Source organism: Trachypithecus francoisi, unplaced genomic scaffold (genome assembly GCF_009764315.1).
Source record: "Trachypithecus francoisi isolate TF-2019V2 unplaced genomic scaffold, Tfra_2.0 Lachesis_group10, whole genome shotgun sequence".
NCBI classification, from domain to species: domain Eukaryota; kingdom Metazoa; phylum Chordata; class Mammalia; order Primates; family Cercopithecidae; genus Trachypithecus; species Trachypithecus francoisi.
The window spans coordinates 14,722,536-14,741,219 of NW_022681455.1; the positions used below are offsets into that span (position 1 = coordinate 14,722,536).

The window sequence follows — 18,684 nt, forward strand, 5'->3', positions numbered from 1 at the left end:
CTTCAGGGGATTCTGAGGTTTGAGAATCACTGCTCCAAATCCACGCTTAGCAAAAAAAGCTGGCCTGAAGCTGGTGTTGATTTTCCCTAAGATCACAGTATTGGAGTCAGTAGCCAGTTGTTTATACAGGAATGGGTGTCTCAGCAGTAATAGCACGATTCCAACGCTTAATTCAGCTGAGGTTTAAAAAGATTAATAACTACCATCAGGAGTGTAAGGGGAAATGTTTTCTTTGAGGAAGGAGGCCTGTGCCTACCCACCCTCCCCTATTTAGGATGTCTCCTTGTGAACACACTAGGCCTGATAAAAAGGCTCAATGGTTTATTTTACAACACAAGGTCCTTGGCTTTCTGACCCTTGGAACTGTCGACGCTTACCTCTAGAACTAGCTCCGGGATCTCTCACAGGGAATACACGAGACAAAAAATAAGGTGAGTCCTCTTGTCTCTCAAGGAGATAAAGAAGTTTTCATCGTTCTGTCTTTTGGGTATAAATGGGTATGAAATCCTGTCCACACTTGATAGTTGCTTTTGTGTTCCTTTACGTGCATGTAATTCTGACCATGCCTATCTAATATTAAAATAACATCCTCTCTTCCATATTGGCTTGAAGGGGAATTGGTTGGCAGGGTTGTTTTGCTTTTCTAATACAAGAGCAAGGCTTGGTCAATACTCCATGCAGTTCTTTTGCCTCATCATCTAAACCAAGCAGGGAAACATTGGCTGAAGGTAATTGTCCTCAAACATCTTTCCTCCTGGATGAACATCTCCCAGACCTCACACGAGTGGGTACATCTAGTATTGGTCTCCTACATACTCAGCTCATACAGCTTTTCCCCTCACCCTCCATTTGCCTTCTTCTATTACGTTTTTCTTCTTTGCCTTTACTGCCACCGGACACATTACATATAGAGACGCAGAGGTGTTTGCTTATTGTCTGTTTCCCACATTTAGCATGTCAGCTTCATGAGCCAGCATTGTGGTCTGTTCATTGCCCTTCCCTCCAAACCCTGAGCTGGCACATCACAGGCACTAACCTCTTCCCAGATGAAGTCCATCTTCTCCCTGCCTGCAAAGCCCACGCCCTTCCCACTCTGGAAGGGCAGCCCTAGACCACTGTGTTCTTAATCTCCTCTGAAACAAAACAGCTTGCCAAACCAAAAGCTGCTCAGTGTGAAGAGTGTTCCTCAGGCCTGTGACATTAGAATGCTGCCCATCGTAAAGTCACCCGGCCACCAGCTCATTGCATATGTAGTTTTCTGACTCATAAAAATATCACCTTACACAGTAGCTCGTGAACTTGCCGCCAAGGAAGCGGAGGCCGCAGCTCTGGGGCTGCCAGAGAGATACGGCGGGGAGAAGGAGAAGGCAGGGCATGGAGACGGGCATCTGTCGGCCCCGGCAAGCCTCCCCCTTTGACAGAGAATCCTAGAACCAATGCTCTGCTTCCTGCCATGCAAATGAGATGCTGACGAGGTCATTGCATTCTGCCAGATGATTATCTCTGACATTTTATTCATAATAATTATAGAGCCTTTCCACCTTCAAAGTGCTTTGCAAACAATAATTAATTAATTAACACTCGTAACACCCCAGTGAGGTAGCTTAGTATTATTAATTTATCTCTACAGCATATTATTATCCATTGTTTCCTCCCTCTCCACAAAAAGGGCTCTGGAGCTTCTGTGCATGGCCAGTTCTCCACCTACCTTATGTGGAGTGAGGCTGTGGATTTTGTTTGTCCCAGTTCCAACATAAACCAACACCTTTTCTGAACTCAAATCTCAGCCTCCCTCCTGCACTCCTTCTCAGTCCTTCTTCCTGCTATATTTGTCCCCACTTCCATCTTTGTCTTTTTTTTTTTTTAAGACAGAGTCTCACACTGTCGCCCAGGCTGGGGTATTAATCATGCAATCTTGGCTCACTGCAACCTCCGTCTACCAGGTTCAAGTGATTCTCCTGCTTCAACCTCCTGAGTAGCTGGGATTAGGGGCACCCGCCACTACACCACGCTAATTTTTTGTATTTTTAGTAAAGATGGGGGTTTTACCATGTTGACCAGGCTGGTCTCGAACTCCTGACCTTGTGATTCTCCTGCCTTGGCCTCCCAAAGTGCTGGGATTATAGGCGCGAGCCACCGCACCCAGCTGCCTTTTTAAAAATTCTAGCACAAGCCTGTTTTTAAGCCCCTTTCCTCTCCTGTCCTTGGCTCTGTTTCCTTTCCATCTTCACAATTCTATCTCCCGCTTTTCTCACCATTCATTCCCTGGTTATTTGGGTTTTAATGACGCAAATTCGACTTCTCTGAGGGGCACTTAAAAGAAGGGTATCATTGAACTCCTCTCTCCTGCCCCACTCCTCATTTTTAGCTCCTTTCCTTGTTGGCCCACAGCGCCCCACCCTTTCTGGTCCTACACCCCACAGCCCCTCCCTTTGTTCACTCACTGGTTCCACACCAACCGTCACTGAGGACCTACTATGCGCTGGCCTCTGGGCTTAGTGTGAGGGTAGGTGGAGGGTTGGTAAAGATAAATTATGACCCAAGGTTCCTTTTCTTTGTGGGGTGCCATAGAAAGATTTGAGAAGCTCTCGGGAATTTCAGAGGCAGGGTTCATTGTAATTCTGCCTAAGAATAGGGAAAGGGGAGGGGTTACAGAAATCTTCACGAAAGTGAGGACACTTGAAAGACAAGTGAGGTTTTGGGCAGAAAAGAGAGTAAGAGCATCCCAGGTGTAGAAAACAGCACAAACAAGGGAAAAGAGAGGAACAGCATGAACTAGGGAATGGGAGTGTGGGCTTGGATCACTCAGATAACCCGGCTTCTAATTTCACCTTGAGCTGTCCCCAAGCAGTTACTACATTACCACCCATTAGAAGGGAGAGGAGAAAGTGGGGGGAGAGGAAGAAGGAGGAGGGAGGGGTAAGGCGGAGGGGAGGGGAATGAATGCCACCAGTACAGAGGGGCAAGGATTTTACCAGTGATAGAGAGAGAGAGCAGGGACAACCCACATCACATGGCAGGCAGCATTTCTCTCCAAAAATCCCCCTCAACACCCTTGCCCACCTCTGCCAAAGTCCCTTGGGCACCAACCCCAGGTTATTCTTTTCCTGGGTTCCACAGACTACAAGGCCCAAATCACCAGCCCTGTGAATTTCCCAGGCCCACTCCACTCCTCCTTTCTAGGGCATCCTCTCACTCTGTCACACCCACTGTCTTCTGGGGTGCAGTGCGCCACAAACAAAAAGAGCTCCAGACACCAGGATCTTAGCACTCTGGGAGCACTGGGAGCAGTCATCATCGGTATCAAATAATTTCTTCCTACCACAAATAACTTTTCAAATCCTATTTGTGGAATTACAAATAGCCTGGTGTAGGTTTTGTGTGTGTGTGTGTGTGTGTGTGTGTGTGTGTGTAGAAGAGAGTGAACCCTAAGTACCATGCTAAGCAGTATGGACTGGTTTCTTGTTCGTTTCCTGGGGCCGCTGTAAGAAGGTAACACAGACTGCCTGGCTTAAAGGAACAGAAATTCAGTGTCTCACAGTTCTGGAGGCTCAAAGTCCAAAATCAAGATGTAGGCAGGGTTGGCCCCTTTGGAGGGTTCTGCAGGATACTCTGGTCCATGTCTCTGTTTGGCTTTCTGCTGGCAGCCGGCAACTCGTATGATTCCTTGGCTTGGAGATGTATCACCCCAATCTCTGCCTCCGCCTTCCTGTGGCCTCTCCCTGGGTCGGTGTCTTCACATGGCCTTCCTCCTATAAGGACCTTCCTGTTGGATCAGAGTCCTGCCCTCCTCCATAGGACCTCATCTTCAGTGATTGCATCGACAAAGACTATTTCCATATAAGGCCACATTCTGAGCTACTCGGAGCTAGGACTTCAATACATCTCTTGTGGGGGCAATGTTCAACCCATAACAAGGATCACTACCAGGTTTCTAAGTAAGTCAGGGAGTTGACTGACTAGATCCACAGCTTGTCAGGAAAGCATCTGCAGCAGCAGCAGTGTGGAGACAGATGGGATGTCAGAGAGACTGGACGGAGACCACCAGGAGGGCTGTGGGGACTGCTTTAGTTTCCTCAAAAGTATCTGCATGAATTCAACCCCTCTACGCAAACCTATCTCATCTCCTTCCATCTCATCTCGCATGTGTCATATTCCAGCACAATTCTAAACATTTTAAGAGTAATAGCAACAGTTAATATGTATTGTGTGCTTACTGTATTCTAGGTGCCATGCCAAGTCCCTCAGGAATAGCGTCCCATTTAATCTCCATCATTACTTTTTGGGGTAGATGTTTAGTTAATAAACAAAGCATCAACTCTCTGCCAGATGTCATTCTAAGTGCTTTTAAAAGATAAATTCATTGAATCCTCACAACAGTCCAATGAAGATGATACTATCAACATCCTGATTTTAGAGACATGATAATAAAGGTTGAATAACTTGTCAGAGCTGGACTTCAAACCAAGGCAGTCAGATCTTCGAGTCTGCCCAACCTACGGAAGCACTATTCTGCCTCCATAAACAGCAATAGATGGCCCTTGGAGGGGTAGGTTTCGGGGTATAGAAATGAATCTCTGCTCATAAAAGAAAGAGAATAGGGATGAAGGGCATGGATGAATGGCAATGCTTGGGGAAAGATCTGTCTGTGATGCTCACTCTTTCTCTCCATTAGGGCTATGAGATAAGAGCAGAGATTCTCAAAACAACAGAATGGTCAAGCACACAGAGATGATGTGCCACAGATGGCCGAGCTGCCTCTGCGGTCTGGGAAGGAGACAGGTGATGCTAACTCTCATGCTCCCAGAGAGCTAGGAGAGCAGGGGGCTTCTGAGACAGGCAGAAGCTGTTGCTCTTCTGCAGGCACAGTCCCAGGTGGGGCTCCGCCTCTGGACTCAACCCCATCTTCCACACAGCTGCCAGGGTGATCTTGCGGGACCACCAATCTGATTATGTCACCATCCCCCAGCCACCACTAAGAATACTCAATGGTTCCCATCACCTACCAGATAAAATCTAAACCAATCTCCCCTCTACTCGCCATCCCGCCTAATGTTCTAAACTCCAGCCACGCTGTTCAGATGCACCCAGGGTGCTCTGCTGGCTGGGTGTGTGTGCAGGTGGATGTGAGTGTGAAAGCACACATATGTGTGTATGTGCATGCTCATCTTTCCCTTGCCCCCTTCCGACCTCCCCAGTCTCACCCTCTCTGTTTCCACAGCCCCTCCACCTCTTTCCTGCCAGCCCATCCTTTGGGTCTCAGTCACGTGGCACCTGCCAGCGAAGCCCTCCATGACTGTCCCCAAGCTGACTTCGATCTACCTCCATCTTTGCTCCCAGCACTCTTGGGGCCAAACTCTATATAGCTTGTGAGTCATGATAAAATCCACATGGCATAAAACTAACCGTCGTGGCTGTTGTTGAGTATGCAGTTCAGCAGTGTATGTACATCCCCGTCATTATGTCATCTCCAGGACTCTTTGCATCTTGCCACATGGAAACTGCACCCACCAAACTCGAACCCCCAATCCCCCTCCCCCTAGTCCCTGGAAACCACCAGTCTACTTTCTATCTCTATGAATCTGACTATATCTCCACCACCTCCCCTTTTAAATTGTGTCAGAGTTGTGTCATGGGTAGAGTATCAGAGTCCACTGTTCCATATCATTTTTATTTTAAAACATCTTAGATCCCACTCTGATCTCCCACCCTTCTGGGATAGCAGACATCCCTGCACCATCATTAACAAGCCTACTGGCCCAGGGGAACTGTGCAGATCACCAAAGAGCTGGAGAGCCCACTCCACTCGCTGGCCATTGTCAGTCTTTTCTGGTCCCCAGAGTCTGGCATGGTCCCAGCCCACATGGGCCTCAGGGCCCATGGCCTCTCTGCCTCAGGTTCACATCTAGGGAGGTTGGGGTGAAGCTGGAACCCCCAGTGCCTCCCCACCTTCTCCAGGGCTGCTACACCCACACCTTCTAGACCTTTCCACGAGGCCTCACCTTTCTGTCCTCCTCCCTCCCTTCCTTGGTCATCCTCAAAGCCCTCATGATCAGCCTCGTGCCCCGGGAGTCACCTCTCTTCCATCCTGCTGCCCTCAGAGCCTGCTGACATCATTTTTTCAAAGAGCTTGGGACTTCTACAAAAGCCTTTGACTTCAAGCAGCTTCTGTTTTCAGCCCTGAAAATATCCCGAAGCAAGGACAGGCAAAGGGCCTGTCTACCTGTTGGTCACAGGGAACGTAAAAATAGAGCAAAATACAAAATAATAACTCAAAATATTATTCTGCCATATTGATATGTTTTTATATTCTTCTCCCTGCTGGACTGGAAATAGCTTTAGAACTGAGTGGTGTCTCTGCTTTATATCTCTAACACCACTACAATCCAGTAGCTTCTCAATAAATGTGATAGATGTGTATGAACGAGTGCATGAACTAGTAACTCAGGATTTTTCAGCCACAGACATCTCCCCTTTCATATGTACACAGGTACACAGAGGATCCACTCTCGAGCTCAGGTAGGGGATACTGGAAGCATAATCCTACTACTTATAGTATTTAGTTTACACTTAGATTTTCCTGACTAAAAAAGTATACACAATTCAAGAATTTACAATAATAGAAAAATCTACTTCATTTCAATATCTTAGTTTGCGGGAAGAAAGAAAAGGCAGAGAGATACCCTATGGTCTTCTCGCTCTGCAAGGCAGCCTAAACTCGCTGCTCCCATGATACGGCTTAGAATTAGTTCTCTCGAACCTGGAAGTAACCTAGAAATGGGAGCAGAACTCACATGTTCTTCCTATGGGGCCATGCTCTGGGAAAGAGTAACAGAGAGAGGGGAGAGAATGAATTCATAAGTAAAGGATTTCACGTCCAGATTGGGGGAAAAAGCCGCAGAAGCACAAGGGCATCAGGCTACACCACAGCCAACGAAGACCTGATGTTTGCTGTGCCCAGCTGGGAGACTGGGAAGTCACGATGTTCTGGGAACCTGGGCCAGTTCTGATAGAAAGAAAGCTCCACCGTGCTGCTGGGCTCCATGGAGAAACTCAGCTCCCGCCGTGGAGCAGCGTCCAGACGGGACTCTCCAGCCAGCCATCTGTAATGGCCAGCCCTATTAACTGACCCCTGATTCATCTTCTCCTATTCACTTCAAAGGACACCCCATGAGGGAAAGAGACAAAAGGCCGTCGAGGGGACTTGGGGGAAGGGAGGGAACTGGCTAAATAATTAGCCCTGCAACCTTCAAAGTCCTCTGTAATCATTAATTAATCCACCCAACTGGGATCGGTGGGCAGATGGGCGCTCACTGCCCGCCCTGACACGCCCACTGCTAAATGGAGCCTGGGGGTTGAGCAAATGCACACAGGAGCAGAGGGGCCACCTGAGGGGAGAGGGACCAAGCCCACAGGGCTCTGGCTTTGAGATTTGCAGTGAATAAAAATCTACGGATAACCTGAGTGAGGTGGCACAAAGGAACCAGGAAGCTTTTGAGACAGAATCCACCCTAAGTCTGGGGGAAATAGGAGCAGTGGGTGGGCTTCTACTCCAAAGGCCAGGTATTAAAGGGTCAGGGTTCTGAAGCTGCAAAGAGACTGTCCCCATGTGAGTGTATCTGAACCCTTGCCGTGGGTAACCCCTCCTGAGAACTGCCTCCTGAGACCATGAAGACCGCTGCCCGGATCCCACCAGCAGAGGTAACGGCAGCAGCTACTGCCCGAGCAGAATTCCTGAAGACACCCAGGGCAGATGTGCGGGATGGGGGACGCATGTTCAAATTGCAGGGCTTCGAGGACCCACTGCATACTTTACTATGCATCCTGTCACTGTGAACTTCGCTATCTAGGTAGATTTTAAATTGTTCTGTCTACACCTTTTTAACTAGGTCTCCCATCCACCAATGTGCACTTTGTGAAACATGATAAACTAAAATAAGAATGCAGTTTAAGATTTATTACCCAAAAATTAGCTCACACTTTCCAGTGATTTATTTCTATCAATGCTTAGGAAGGAAAATGAGTGGTGAGATCGAGATGTCACCGGGGAGACAAACCACTGATTTCTCAAGATGCACAAGTGGTTGGTTACTCACCCCAACAAATTCACAGAAATGCCTGACCCTGGGGCATGCATTTCCCAAACTCAATTTCAGCATCTTAAAACTCTGTGGACTTGAGGATAGTGAGTCATGCTAGCAAAACTTATAAGAAACTGATATGCACCAACACAATGAATTAACATTATGATTATGATCACGGCTGAACACTCAACAGTGGGTCAGGCATTCGGCAGAACACTTCTCTGCATTCTGTGTGCTCTTCCTTATTTCTCATGCCTACTCATACCTATGAGATGGTGACTCTTCTCATACTCATTTTTCAGAAGTGGAAGCTGAGCTCCAGGTCTCACATATTGTAAATGGCAGAGTCATTTTTCAAACTCAGTATTTTGGCCATTCCTAAATACTTCTCCATTTGTATTTTGGCCATTCCTCTGTGTTGCCAAGACAAGCATGAGTGCCAAGCCATCAAGACAAGGTGTCGCCCTGTCCCACGCTTTCTCTGGGCAGGCAGATTTTCGGAAGGGTGCTCACTGAGACCGGAATTCAAACAAGGGAAGCACTGTGATGTGAGTCACTCAGGGCCTCGGTGGCTGGACGTACCTGCCAGGACATCCCTCTCAAGCCTGGGGGGGTCCTGTCCAGGCTGCTTTGGGATGCTCCCTGTTCTGTTTTCCTGATGCAGGCTGGAAAACCCCCCAACATAGCCATGTGCAACCCTTAAATTCCGATAGGTGCTGGCCTTCTGTTTCTTTGAGGAGACTTTGAAAATCTGTGTTCTAATCTAATCTGTGCTCAAAAGGCAGGAGATAATGGATGGCTCCACTTATATGAGGTCCATAGCAATAGACCAATTTATACAGAGAGAGAATAGACTAGAGGTTACCAGAGACTGGGAGAAGGGAATGGGACATACTGTTTAATGGGTACAGAGTTTCTACTGGGGATGATGAAAAAGTTAGATAGATAGATAGATAGATAGATAGATAGATAGATAGATGTGATGGTTACCCAGCATTTTGAATGGATTTAATGGTACTGAACTGTGTGCCCTTATGAATGCTTATGAATGCTTAAAATGATACATCTTATGATATTTTCACCATAATAAAAAGATAAATAGATAACATCTGATACATGCTGCAACATAGATGACCCTTAAAGACATCATGCTAGGTGAAATAAACCAGACACAGAAGGACAAATACTGTGTGATTGCACTTACATGAGATAGCTAGAGTGCTCATATTTCTAGAGACAGAACATGGAATGGTGGTTGCCAGGGCCTGAGGAAGAAGAGAATGAGGAGTTGGTGTTTAATAGGTATAGAGTTTCAGTTAGGGATGATGAAAAAATACCCAGGGCTGGATGGTGGTGATGGTTGCACAAGGTTATGAATGTGCTTAATGTCACTGAAATGTACTTTTTAAATGGCTAAAATGGTAAATTTTATGTTATGTATATTTTACTCCAACGGACAATTTTTAATAAATGAGGGAGAAGCTGTTTTGTCCCGCACACCCTCTAAAAAGAGTCTCCCTCGTAATAGGGGCCCAGGAGTCCCAAATATTAGACACAGTGAGTCCCCTCCACAGGCTTCCGGCTGCTGGAGGGGCACCTCACAGTTCTGAGGATGTAACCAGGCAGGAGACAGAGCTGAGGAGGGGTGGGCTCTTGTGGAGCTCCCAGATGCCCCCCAGTGTCTCCACAGGATTGGCTCTGCATGGCATCCCTCTGCCCAGGGCCACTACCTCTGTTTTCCTGGCTCAGCCAGCGAGCTAAGGAGCTGTGTCATTGGTGGCTGTCGGGGTCCTGCTCTGGGCTACTTTATAGTTCCAGAAGTGTCCATTTGCTTCCCTTACCAATATCCCTGCTTTTAGAAAACTCAATACTCCTAACGCTCAATTCACAAACAGAGAAGTCATGATTCCAATACTCCAGGGTTTCAAAAAAAAAAAAACAGACACATTGATAAAGACATAACAATACATATTTTTTTAATGTCCCCACTCCATTTCTCAAGAGCATGCATTTCTCATAAAGTAAGATGCACTGGCATCTCTCCCAGGACTCCAAGGACAATAGTCACTGCCACATTTCCAGCCCAGAGCAGTCAGCAGGCCACCTTCACATCCCTCCCTCTGCTGGGTGACTTGCAGACTCTGAGCCTCCTCCAGGACCTTTGGAACTACCTGGCATCCCTTTTGGGAGCAGCTCTCAAAGCAGGATCCCCCTGCCCTTTCTAGAAGAGGACCTTCCTCAAAGCTCTGGTGAGAAAAGCACCAGTCCCTGGGAGACCTGCTATCCTCTCAGCAGTCAGCACAGGTGAACAGGGATTGCAGCAGGTGTCTGTGTGACTTTGCCATTGACAAGTACACCCAGCAGTGCCTTGAGACCTGCTCAGAAAGTTATCTGCTGATACCAGACCCGTGGACACCTCCAGGAGCTGCCAGGGGATACTTGGCCTCAGCCACTTGCAGGTGCAGCCAGAAGCCTGCCCAGGCCGGTGCTTTGGAGCTGCGAGTGATCCTGCTTCCTGACAAGGGCCGGCTGGGCTCCCCAAGCCTCCTGGTCTTCAGACTCCCTGGGCTCAGCCTCCTGCGGCACTCTTGAGCTTCAGAGACGGCTGGTTCTGTGACTGGAGCTATCAGCTGCAGAGACACTGCAGAGACACCTTTTAAAATTCATGGCCTTACCCATCAGAGTTCAGAAACAGATCAGACTCCAAAATGAAAGCGTGGTTTAACCTTTCCCTGGTCCTGCCGGCCCCTTCCCATCTCCCATTCCACCCTCCTTTCCATGTGTCCTTCCCGCAGCTTTCCTTCCCCATTGTCCTCCAGGATATTTTGCATTTATCCTAGTTTTTAATCCACCCGCTTTCATCAACCAAAGCCAAAAGAACACTCCCCTGTTTCCAAAAAGAACATTTGCTCAGCTGGCAATGCAGGGCTGACTCTCAAAGGTATCTCCCTTTGTCAGGTAGGAAAGGGCCACCAAAGGTGCGGCTGGGCAAAGGAGATAGAGCAGAGTTTTGAATGGAAAAGGAGGTGGGTGGCAAGAGGTGCAGAGTTTTCATTTTTTTCGAAGAAAGGCATTTGCTGAAGGGCCATTCACTTGAGCCTGGGAGACGGGGGTGATCCCGGGGCAGGGCAGACGGGCTGGCAGCAGCAGCACACCCTGCCAAGGAAGATGAAAGAGCACTGTGTTTGCTTCTTGCCATGGGTATAAGCAACAACAGAGATCCTCTCAGGAGAATTCCATCCCCAGACCTTTCCTTGCAGCATTTCTTCTGTTGGGCCTTTACTGAGAGACAGCACCTAGTGCCCTCATTGATGTGGGCACTAGGAAAGCTCACTCTCCTCCCAGACACAGGCTGCCACACTCAAGGCACAGAGACTCTTGGCAGCCACAAGAAGTGAATGGAAGAGAAACAAAGCCTGCTGACTTCAGGTGCATTGACCCAGTGGCCAAGATGGCATGTCCAAGCCATAGAGAGAGAGTCTGTCCTGGGAATGAATGATTCCTTTTGGAAGGAATGATGGATAATACTTATCAAGAATTTATCTGTACCTGGCACAGTTCTAAACTCTTCACCTACATCAGTTCATTTAACCCACATATCAACCTTATGTAGTACCTCATTAGCCCCATGTGATGGTTAATTTGATGCACCTACTTGGCTAGGCCGTGGAACCCAGATATTTGGTCAAACACCAGTGTAGTTATTGCTGTGCAGGTAATTTTTAGATGAGATTAACACTTACATCAGTAGTCTTTGAGCAAAACAGGTTACCCTGAATAATGTGGGTGGGCCTCATCCAATCAGTGGAAGGTCTTAAGAGAAATGACTGAGGTCCCCTGGGGAAGAGAGACTTCTGCTTCAGAATACCTTCCCACTGGAACACCATCAACTCCTCCCTGGGTGGCCAGCCTGCCCTGAACGTGTTGGATTTGCTAGTCTCCACAGTTGCTTGAGCCAATGTCTTAAAATAAATTTTCTCCTTCTCCTTCTCCTTCTCCTTCTCCTCCTCCTCCTCCTCTTCTTCTCTTCTTCTTCTTCTTCTTCTTCTTTGTCTTTTTTTTCTCTCTCTCTCATTCTGTCTCTCCACCCCACCCATACCCATACCCTATTGGTTCTGTTTCTCTGGAGAACCCTAATACATCTTACCTAAAGATGAGGAAACTGGGGTACAAAGCAGTCAATTGCTTTGCTCAAGGCCTTGAGACCAGTGAGTGTCCCAGGCAGGACTAGAATGCATGCTGCCTGGCCCCAGACCTGGCTCAGGTAACCAGACAGGCTGCTGCTTCCCTCAGCCACAAGAAGTCACAGCTACCTCTCCATTCACAAACCAAAGAGGGTAGAAGGTGGAAGGAAAATGCATTAAAAGTAAAATTCAGCTGGGTCAATGGACAAGGACAGGATGTAGACTATAAAACCAATGATATTTGTTTTCATTCTAGGCTTTATTTTGATATCTGTGACCTTAAGTGTGATTTACATCTCTCTGAGCTTCCATTTTCCTGATCTGCAAAATACCATAAAAACTTTGCAAGGCTACTGAGGGATTAAACGGGATAATTTTATGTGCAAATAGTATTTTCCAGGATATGAGTGAAATCATGTGGCTTCTGTGATTAAGACAACTGTTCCAAATTCTAGTGGTCTAAGTCCCCACTTGCTTGACTTACAAGAGATCCAGCTATTTACAGAAATAAATAACTCTCTCCAATAAGTTTCAGGTCCTCAAAGCCGCCGACCTGTGCCCCTGCTGCCCGTGTTCTCATCCCAGGGGTGGGATCCCAACTATCTCAGTCCTCAGGGCCAGACAGTATAGCACTGCCTTTCACGGAGCTCTCATCCACCTGAGTTCCCATTGCTGATCAAAACAATGCCCAGAGCAAAGCTGCACCCCTAGCAGGTGCAGTCTAGGCTACAAAGTGGGGTCCGCTGCCCAGACTCTCCCCCTCTGGGCCAGCTAAGCATATGATACCCCTCTTGCTCATGGTGATGACTCACCAGGATCTCCCCTCCCTGTTCCCCATCCCTACCCACCCATCCATCAGATCTGTCACTGGGCCCAAAGCCTAATGGTGCCTGGGACTTGTGTATTTCTCTCTCAGAGGGCTTCTCCTGCCCCCATGGAAATAAACATATACAAAAGGATGTGAAGAAGAAAGAAGCTTCACCAGTAACATCTCTGTACAGATCCTACCAGGCCAAAAGAACAAAAAGCCTAGCTGTGGGGTGCTTGTTTTGCTTTTTGGTTTTGTTTTCACTGAGGTTTCTATCACATGTTAAAGATGTCCCATGTGTCAGGAACCATCACAAAGCACTTGACCTGCTTTATCTCATTCAGTCGTCCCAACACCTCTGACGTTGTGTCATTAATGTTCCCATTTTATGGATGAAGAAAACTGAGGCTTAAAATGCCTCACAAAGAGTGACTGAGCCAACATACAAACCTAGGCTTGTCTGGCCCCAGAGCCCTCATTCTTCACCACCACACTGCACCTTTGTAAAGCACACAACTATTTGTGTCCAACAAATATTCGTTATCTTTTCTAGAAGCCAAGAGACATTTGTTCTATCCCAACTCTGTCTCTTAGAAATCAAATGGCTCAGCTTCCATATCTGTAAAAAAGAGAGAACTAAAGTAGAAAATTCTTATTGTTTCCTGAGGCTCTAAAAATCTACAATCCTAAGAATTAGTGGCCAGAGACCCTAAGCTGCTTAATACATTTATACCACATCCTCCTCAGCTGGTACTCGGCATTGAGGAAAATTCTTAGAAACAGAAATAAACAAAAATATTAAGCATAAGGCATCATCAGATTTACATGTTATGCTGCAAGATTTATTGTTCTGTTCCTTTTCCTTTAAATGGGAACATTTAGGTCCAGGATATATGGTCATAATATCTCTGAGATGGGAGCTATTAGTGACTGGGCAAGCACATTTCCAATTCTAAGAATCTTCTCTGAAATTACATGCTTGATAATGTGAATATTAAAATTCCCCCTTCACCCAATAGCAATGTGGAAAAACATCTGTCCTTTTTGTTTTAAAATAAACATTGAGAATCTCTCTTTTAAAAATAGTAGAAATAATCATGAAACTAAGTATAACCGAAAGAAAAAGTATTTGAGAAGAACTGAAAGATTAAGGGAGAAACTTGATATAATATCCATCTCCTTGTACTCATCCTCTTCCTTTTAGCTTAATGCCACCTCCTTCCTGAGCACAGAATTGGAACCCATGACGGATGAGGTCTTAGCCTCACGTATGGGTAGAGACCCATGTAAAAATAAACAGAGAGGAAATGCTGACGATGCCTTTCAGGCCACTCAGACCAATTCACTTCAACATGCTCATTGCTCCATTTCATTTCCTACACCTTGGCCTTGCATACTCTTGCCATGCAAGGGCCGACTCCCAATAGGGAGTTGATTATTTTGTTTAGGAATTCCAGAGCCCCAGTCAGACAGGGGTCCTCATTCTGCTCCAGTGCACACACTCCACAAATCTCTCTCTCCTCTCTCTTATTTTTCATTTTTAACCATTTAAATTCATGTTTTTTTTATGTATTGCTAATGCATGACAAAGTGTTCCAGAGGGACTGTCAAATTCCACAAAATACACCTTCATTAACTCTCTCTACAAAGATTTACCATGTCCCTACTATGCCAGCAGGTGTCTGTACAGAAACAAAAAGGCACAATCCCCACCCGAAGGAACCACCTGTAGGATTCAATGTGGAGGCCACCTTCTCTGGGATGCCCTCCTCAGCACCCAGGTCAGGGTCCTGTGGCATGGGGTCTCAGAGTCCATGATTCACCTTCACTGCTGCGTGATTGTTAGCTTAGTAAGGAGGCCCTCATTGCTTTCTTCCAATCCAGTGGGAGACATTCAAATAGGATGCAACTCACAACTCCCTTAGCCAGAGTTGCAGTAATGATAATAATGGTAATGATGTTGATAATCCTATAAATGAAAAAAAAAAACTTTAACTCCTTTTTAAAGAAGGATTTCTTGCTTATCACCTTTGATCCTGAATCCCTGCATGTACCTAAGTGCAGGCTTCTTGGGGCTCAGCACATGTCTGGGAGGATGCCAAGACGGCAGAATGATGTCAGTTTCTCACGGGGTGCTGCTCCCTCAGATCTGTACCATCCTGCCTAATATACGTCAGCTGCATCGAAATGAAAAATGAATAGGAAGTAGATCTTGCTGCTAAAACATATATGTCAGAAAATCATTATGAGTATTAAATTACAGCAATAAAATGAACCAGAACTAATCTTGCAAATTAAGAGCCAGTAAAAATTTTTTTATGGCCACACCTTTTCTTAAAAAAAAAAGAAAAGAAAGAAAGAAAAAGAAGATTTAGCTTAACAGTATTAAAATTGACTAAGGATTTTGAGAGTGAGATGGAAGTAGTTACTGATCAAGAAATTTTCATATGACAAATAGATTTGCATTTTTGGAAGGTGGGGTCGGAGGCTGTCGGGAGGAAGTTGAGAATACTGCCCCTGTGCCAAATGGTAAAATGATCAGTTTTTAAGCTGACATACCTATGTATTTTACATGTAAAATTTATGTATACATATTCCCCTTCCTCTCTTCGGCTCCCCCCAAATCCCCCAACCTCCCACTCCTTAGATAAGGTTCTGCTGACACAAGAAACTAGTAAATTTCTAAATTTCTGACAACCTCTTATTTTTAAAGGAGACGCTGCTGTCATTCAAATTAAATCTGAAGCTATAAACAAACCTTTAGAGCTTTGCCTGTTCACTGGAATAACAGGATATCTCCCTCCACCCTCCAGCAGGAGAGAGACTGTAATTAGCTCATTGTCCGTGAATAGGCACAAAAGAGGCGGTGCTCCCCGTACTGGCTCCCTTTCAACAGCAGATCGCGGGGCAGATGTTAATTAATTAAGTGAGTAACTTCCACCATCTTCCAGGAACACCAAGGAGCCCGACTCCCGGTTCCAAAAGGGACACTGAGGATGAAGATGAAATACCCTGACCAAGGACTCACAGAGAGGGTCCTTGGAGAAGCAGAAAAACACCACCAGGATTCACCTCCCTGCTGCAGCCCGCTTCCTGGTGCTGGTGTTGGCAGCACATCCCAGGTTGTTCTGTGACACCCAGGGAACCAAACTATTTATAACCATGCAATCATTATAAATAAAGCTGTTTATAACATCGAACCTTGGCCCCGCATGAGTTAAAACTCTAGACTGGCAGCTATAAATAACTCTGTTATGCGCTCGAGTGTGACTATTGACTGATACTTCCTCAAATTGTGACAAATAATGACAAGTTTGTTTGACAAACATCCCACTGACATTCATCTGATTTTGAATAAGTGGTGCTGCTTTCTTAATTTGGTCCCTGAGGCCCAGGACTTCAGGAACTTTCTTTATTCTTTCTCTCTCTCACCTCCTGCATCAGGAAACTGTCCTGTGTGTAGTTGTTTTTTCCCCTAATCAACTGGAAGGGATTTGGGGCCTTCTAAAGGGAAGCTTATTAAATCCACTGTTTCTCTCTTGGGATAATTCTGCTTTAGGGCCTTTGCAAGGGTCTGGGGAGTTTTGTTAATGACAGGAGAGAAGGAGGGAGGGGTAGAAAAATGTGGGCCAGGCTGTGGGGGTAGGTAACACAAGGTGGAAAGGGGAAAGCAGAATTTAACATCAGACTGACTGGAATGTCAGTCTTTAAGGGGGACCTGAAACCTAGAAATCTGAAAAGTAGTTTACAGTGAATCAATGAAAGACAAGATTCTGGATTGAGGGATTTACCTCCCAGGGCTTCTGGTCTGAGAGATCTTGTAGATCCAAGATTGGGGTCCCCAAAGCTTGGGTTCTCTTTCGAGGTCAGCTGATATTAACATACAACATGAGTGACATGAGATTCTAGAGCTCTGATGGACCTAAGAAATGTTCTCATGTGACTCAGTCATTTCCCAGGTCGAAGAGCTGAGGCCACAGGGACTCCCAGGACTCCTTAGAGCAGAGCTAGACTAGAACTCAGCTCTCTGGACTCCTGGCTAGAAGCTTTATCTTTCATCAGGAAATTAATTAACATGTGAAAAGCATGTGGAATTGTCCCTGGTCTGTGTTGAATCTTTTAAAGGAGCACTCCATTCCCACTGTCCAGGTTGCACATCTTTTCTGTCTGTATTAACTCTATTTGCACAGTCTCATGCAGCGCCCATGGTCTCCAATCCCTCTTAAGAGAGCTTTCACTGCAATCTTGTGAATATGCAAAACAGCTGCTCACTGGTCTCCCCACTCCCAGACCAAGCTGGGAGTGCAGTAAGAAGACCTGACTCAGGATCCTGCAAAGGCAGAGGTGGCACCTGAGAGCGAGTCTCCTTAAGTTTTGTGCCCTAGGATCTTCATGTGACTCACCCTAGTCCCAGCCACGCTTCCCCAAATAAACATCTCCCAACTGGTTTGCATGTCTGCAAAAATTACTGCAGACATCTCACCCTTGCTGACAAAGTCCTCTAGCCTCGTCTCTCCCACTTCTCCAGCCCAAGTCTATGCTTTACGCCAAAGTGTACTCCTCACTCTTCCCACAACACACACTCTCAGATGCTTCCCATTCCCTTTGATAAGAATGCCCCTTTTACATGACAAAACCCTGACCATCTTTCCTGACTCATTGCAGATGCCCAAGGAAACCCTTGCTGACTGATCCGGCAGCTGTGATGTGCTTTCCTTGGAAGCCCCATCACCCTTATTTATACGTCTCTTTCAGCGCTGGCCTGTCTTAATCCTGCCTTACAGTTATTTGTGAATGTGCTTATGTTTAATCCTCCTTTCTAGTGGTAAGGGGGAGATCTTTCTTAATCATTTTGATGTCATCTAGCACAATGTATACCTAGAAAAAGATGAATGAAGTCTTTTAAATCTGCTTCCTAAAAGTGCAAGCAAAAACACAGAAAGAAATAAACCGGAAATCTTCAAAAGTAAAAAATGACAGTATCAGGTAAGAAAGATTTGGCCAATGTGTAAATAAGTAGCAAAACCTAAAATGGCCCAGCCTGGTAAGTGCATGCGTCTCTACAACCAGCAACAGACATAGAAACTGGGAAGCTAGTGAGTAAGAGAACTGGAAAGAAAGAGGACAAATAACTGGGCAATTAAGTAAGTTGGAGGATCGCAGGGGCCAATGTCTAACCCACTGCCAGTTAGCCGGCCAGCAAACATTTATTTAGAGCCTGCAAGCACATGGCACAGAGCTGCTTATTAAAGAAGAGATGTTTTCCTGGCCTTCAGGAATTGACAATCAGCTCTAATTTCTACAATTTCCCTGCCATTTCAGCTTTTACTAAGACCTGTGGAACTCCAAGTCTCTTGTTGGTTCCCAAATTCTTAACAATGAGAGAATTTGTCAGGCTTTGCCCAGCCTCCCCAGAGAGTCCATATCCCTGTGTGTGTGTGTGTGTGTGTGTGTGTGTGTATCAGTCCTGGCTTATCAGACACCTGTGACCTGTCAGGGCTCTTGGTCCTTCGAGGTCCTTGCGACACTCCATGGACTCATGACAGAACTCACTGCATCAGAACTAACCCATCCCGGAGAAGAAGCAGATGAGAAAACAGCAGCTGAC

General features: G+C 46.2%; 1 long non-coding RNA gene across 1 annotated transcript; it reads left to right on the plus strand.

The window, feature by feature from the left end:
• The first annotated feature begins 293 nt into the window (after positions 1 to 293).
• Positions 294 to 16,276, plus strand: LOC117088658. Its single transcript, XR_004439265.1, has 2 exons — positions 294 to 431; positions 16,028 to 16,276. It is a non-coding gene; the product is annotated as an uncharacterized LOC117088658 (long non-coding RNA).
• The last annotated feature ends 2,408 nt before the right edge of the window (positions 16,277 to 18,684 follow it).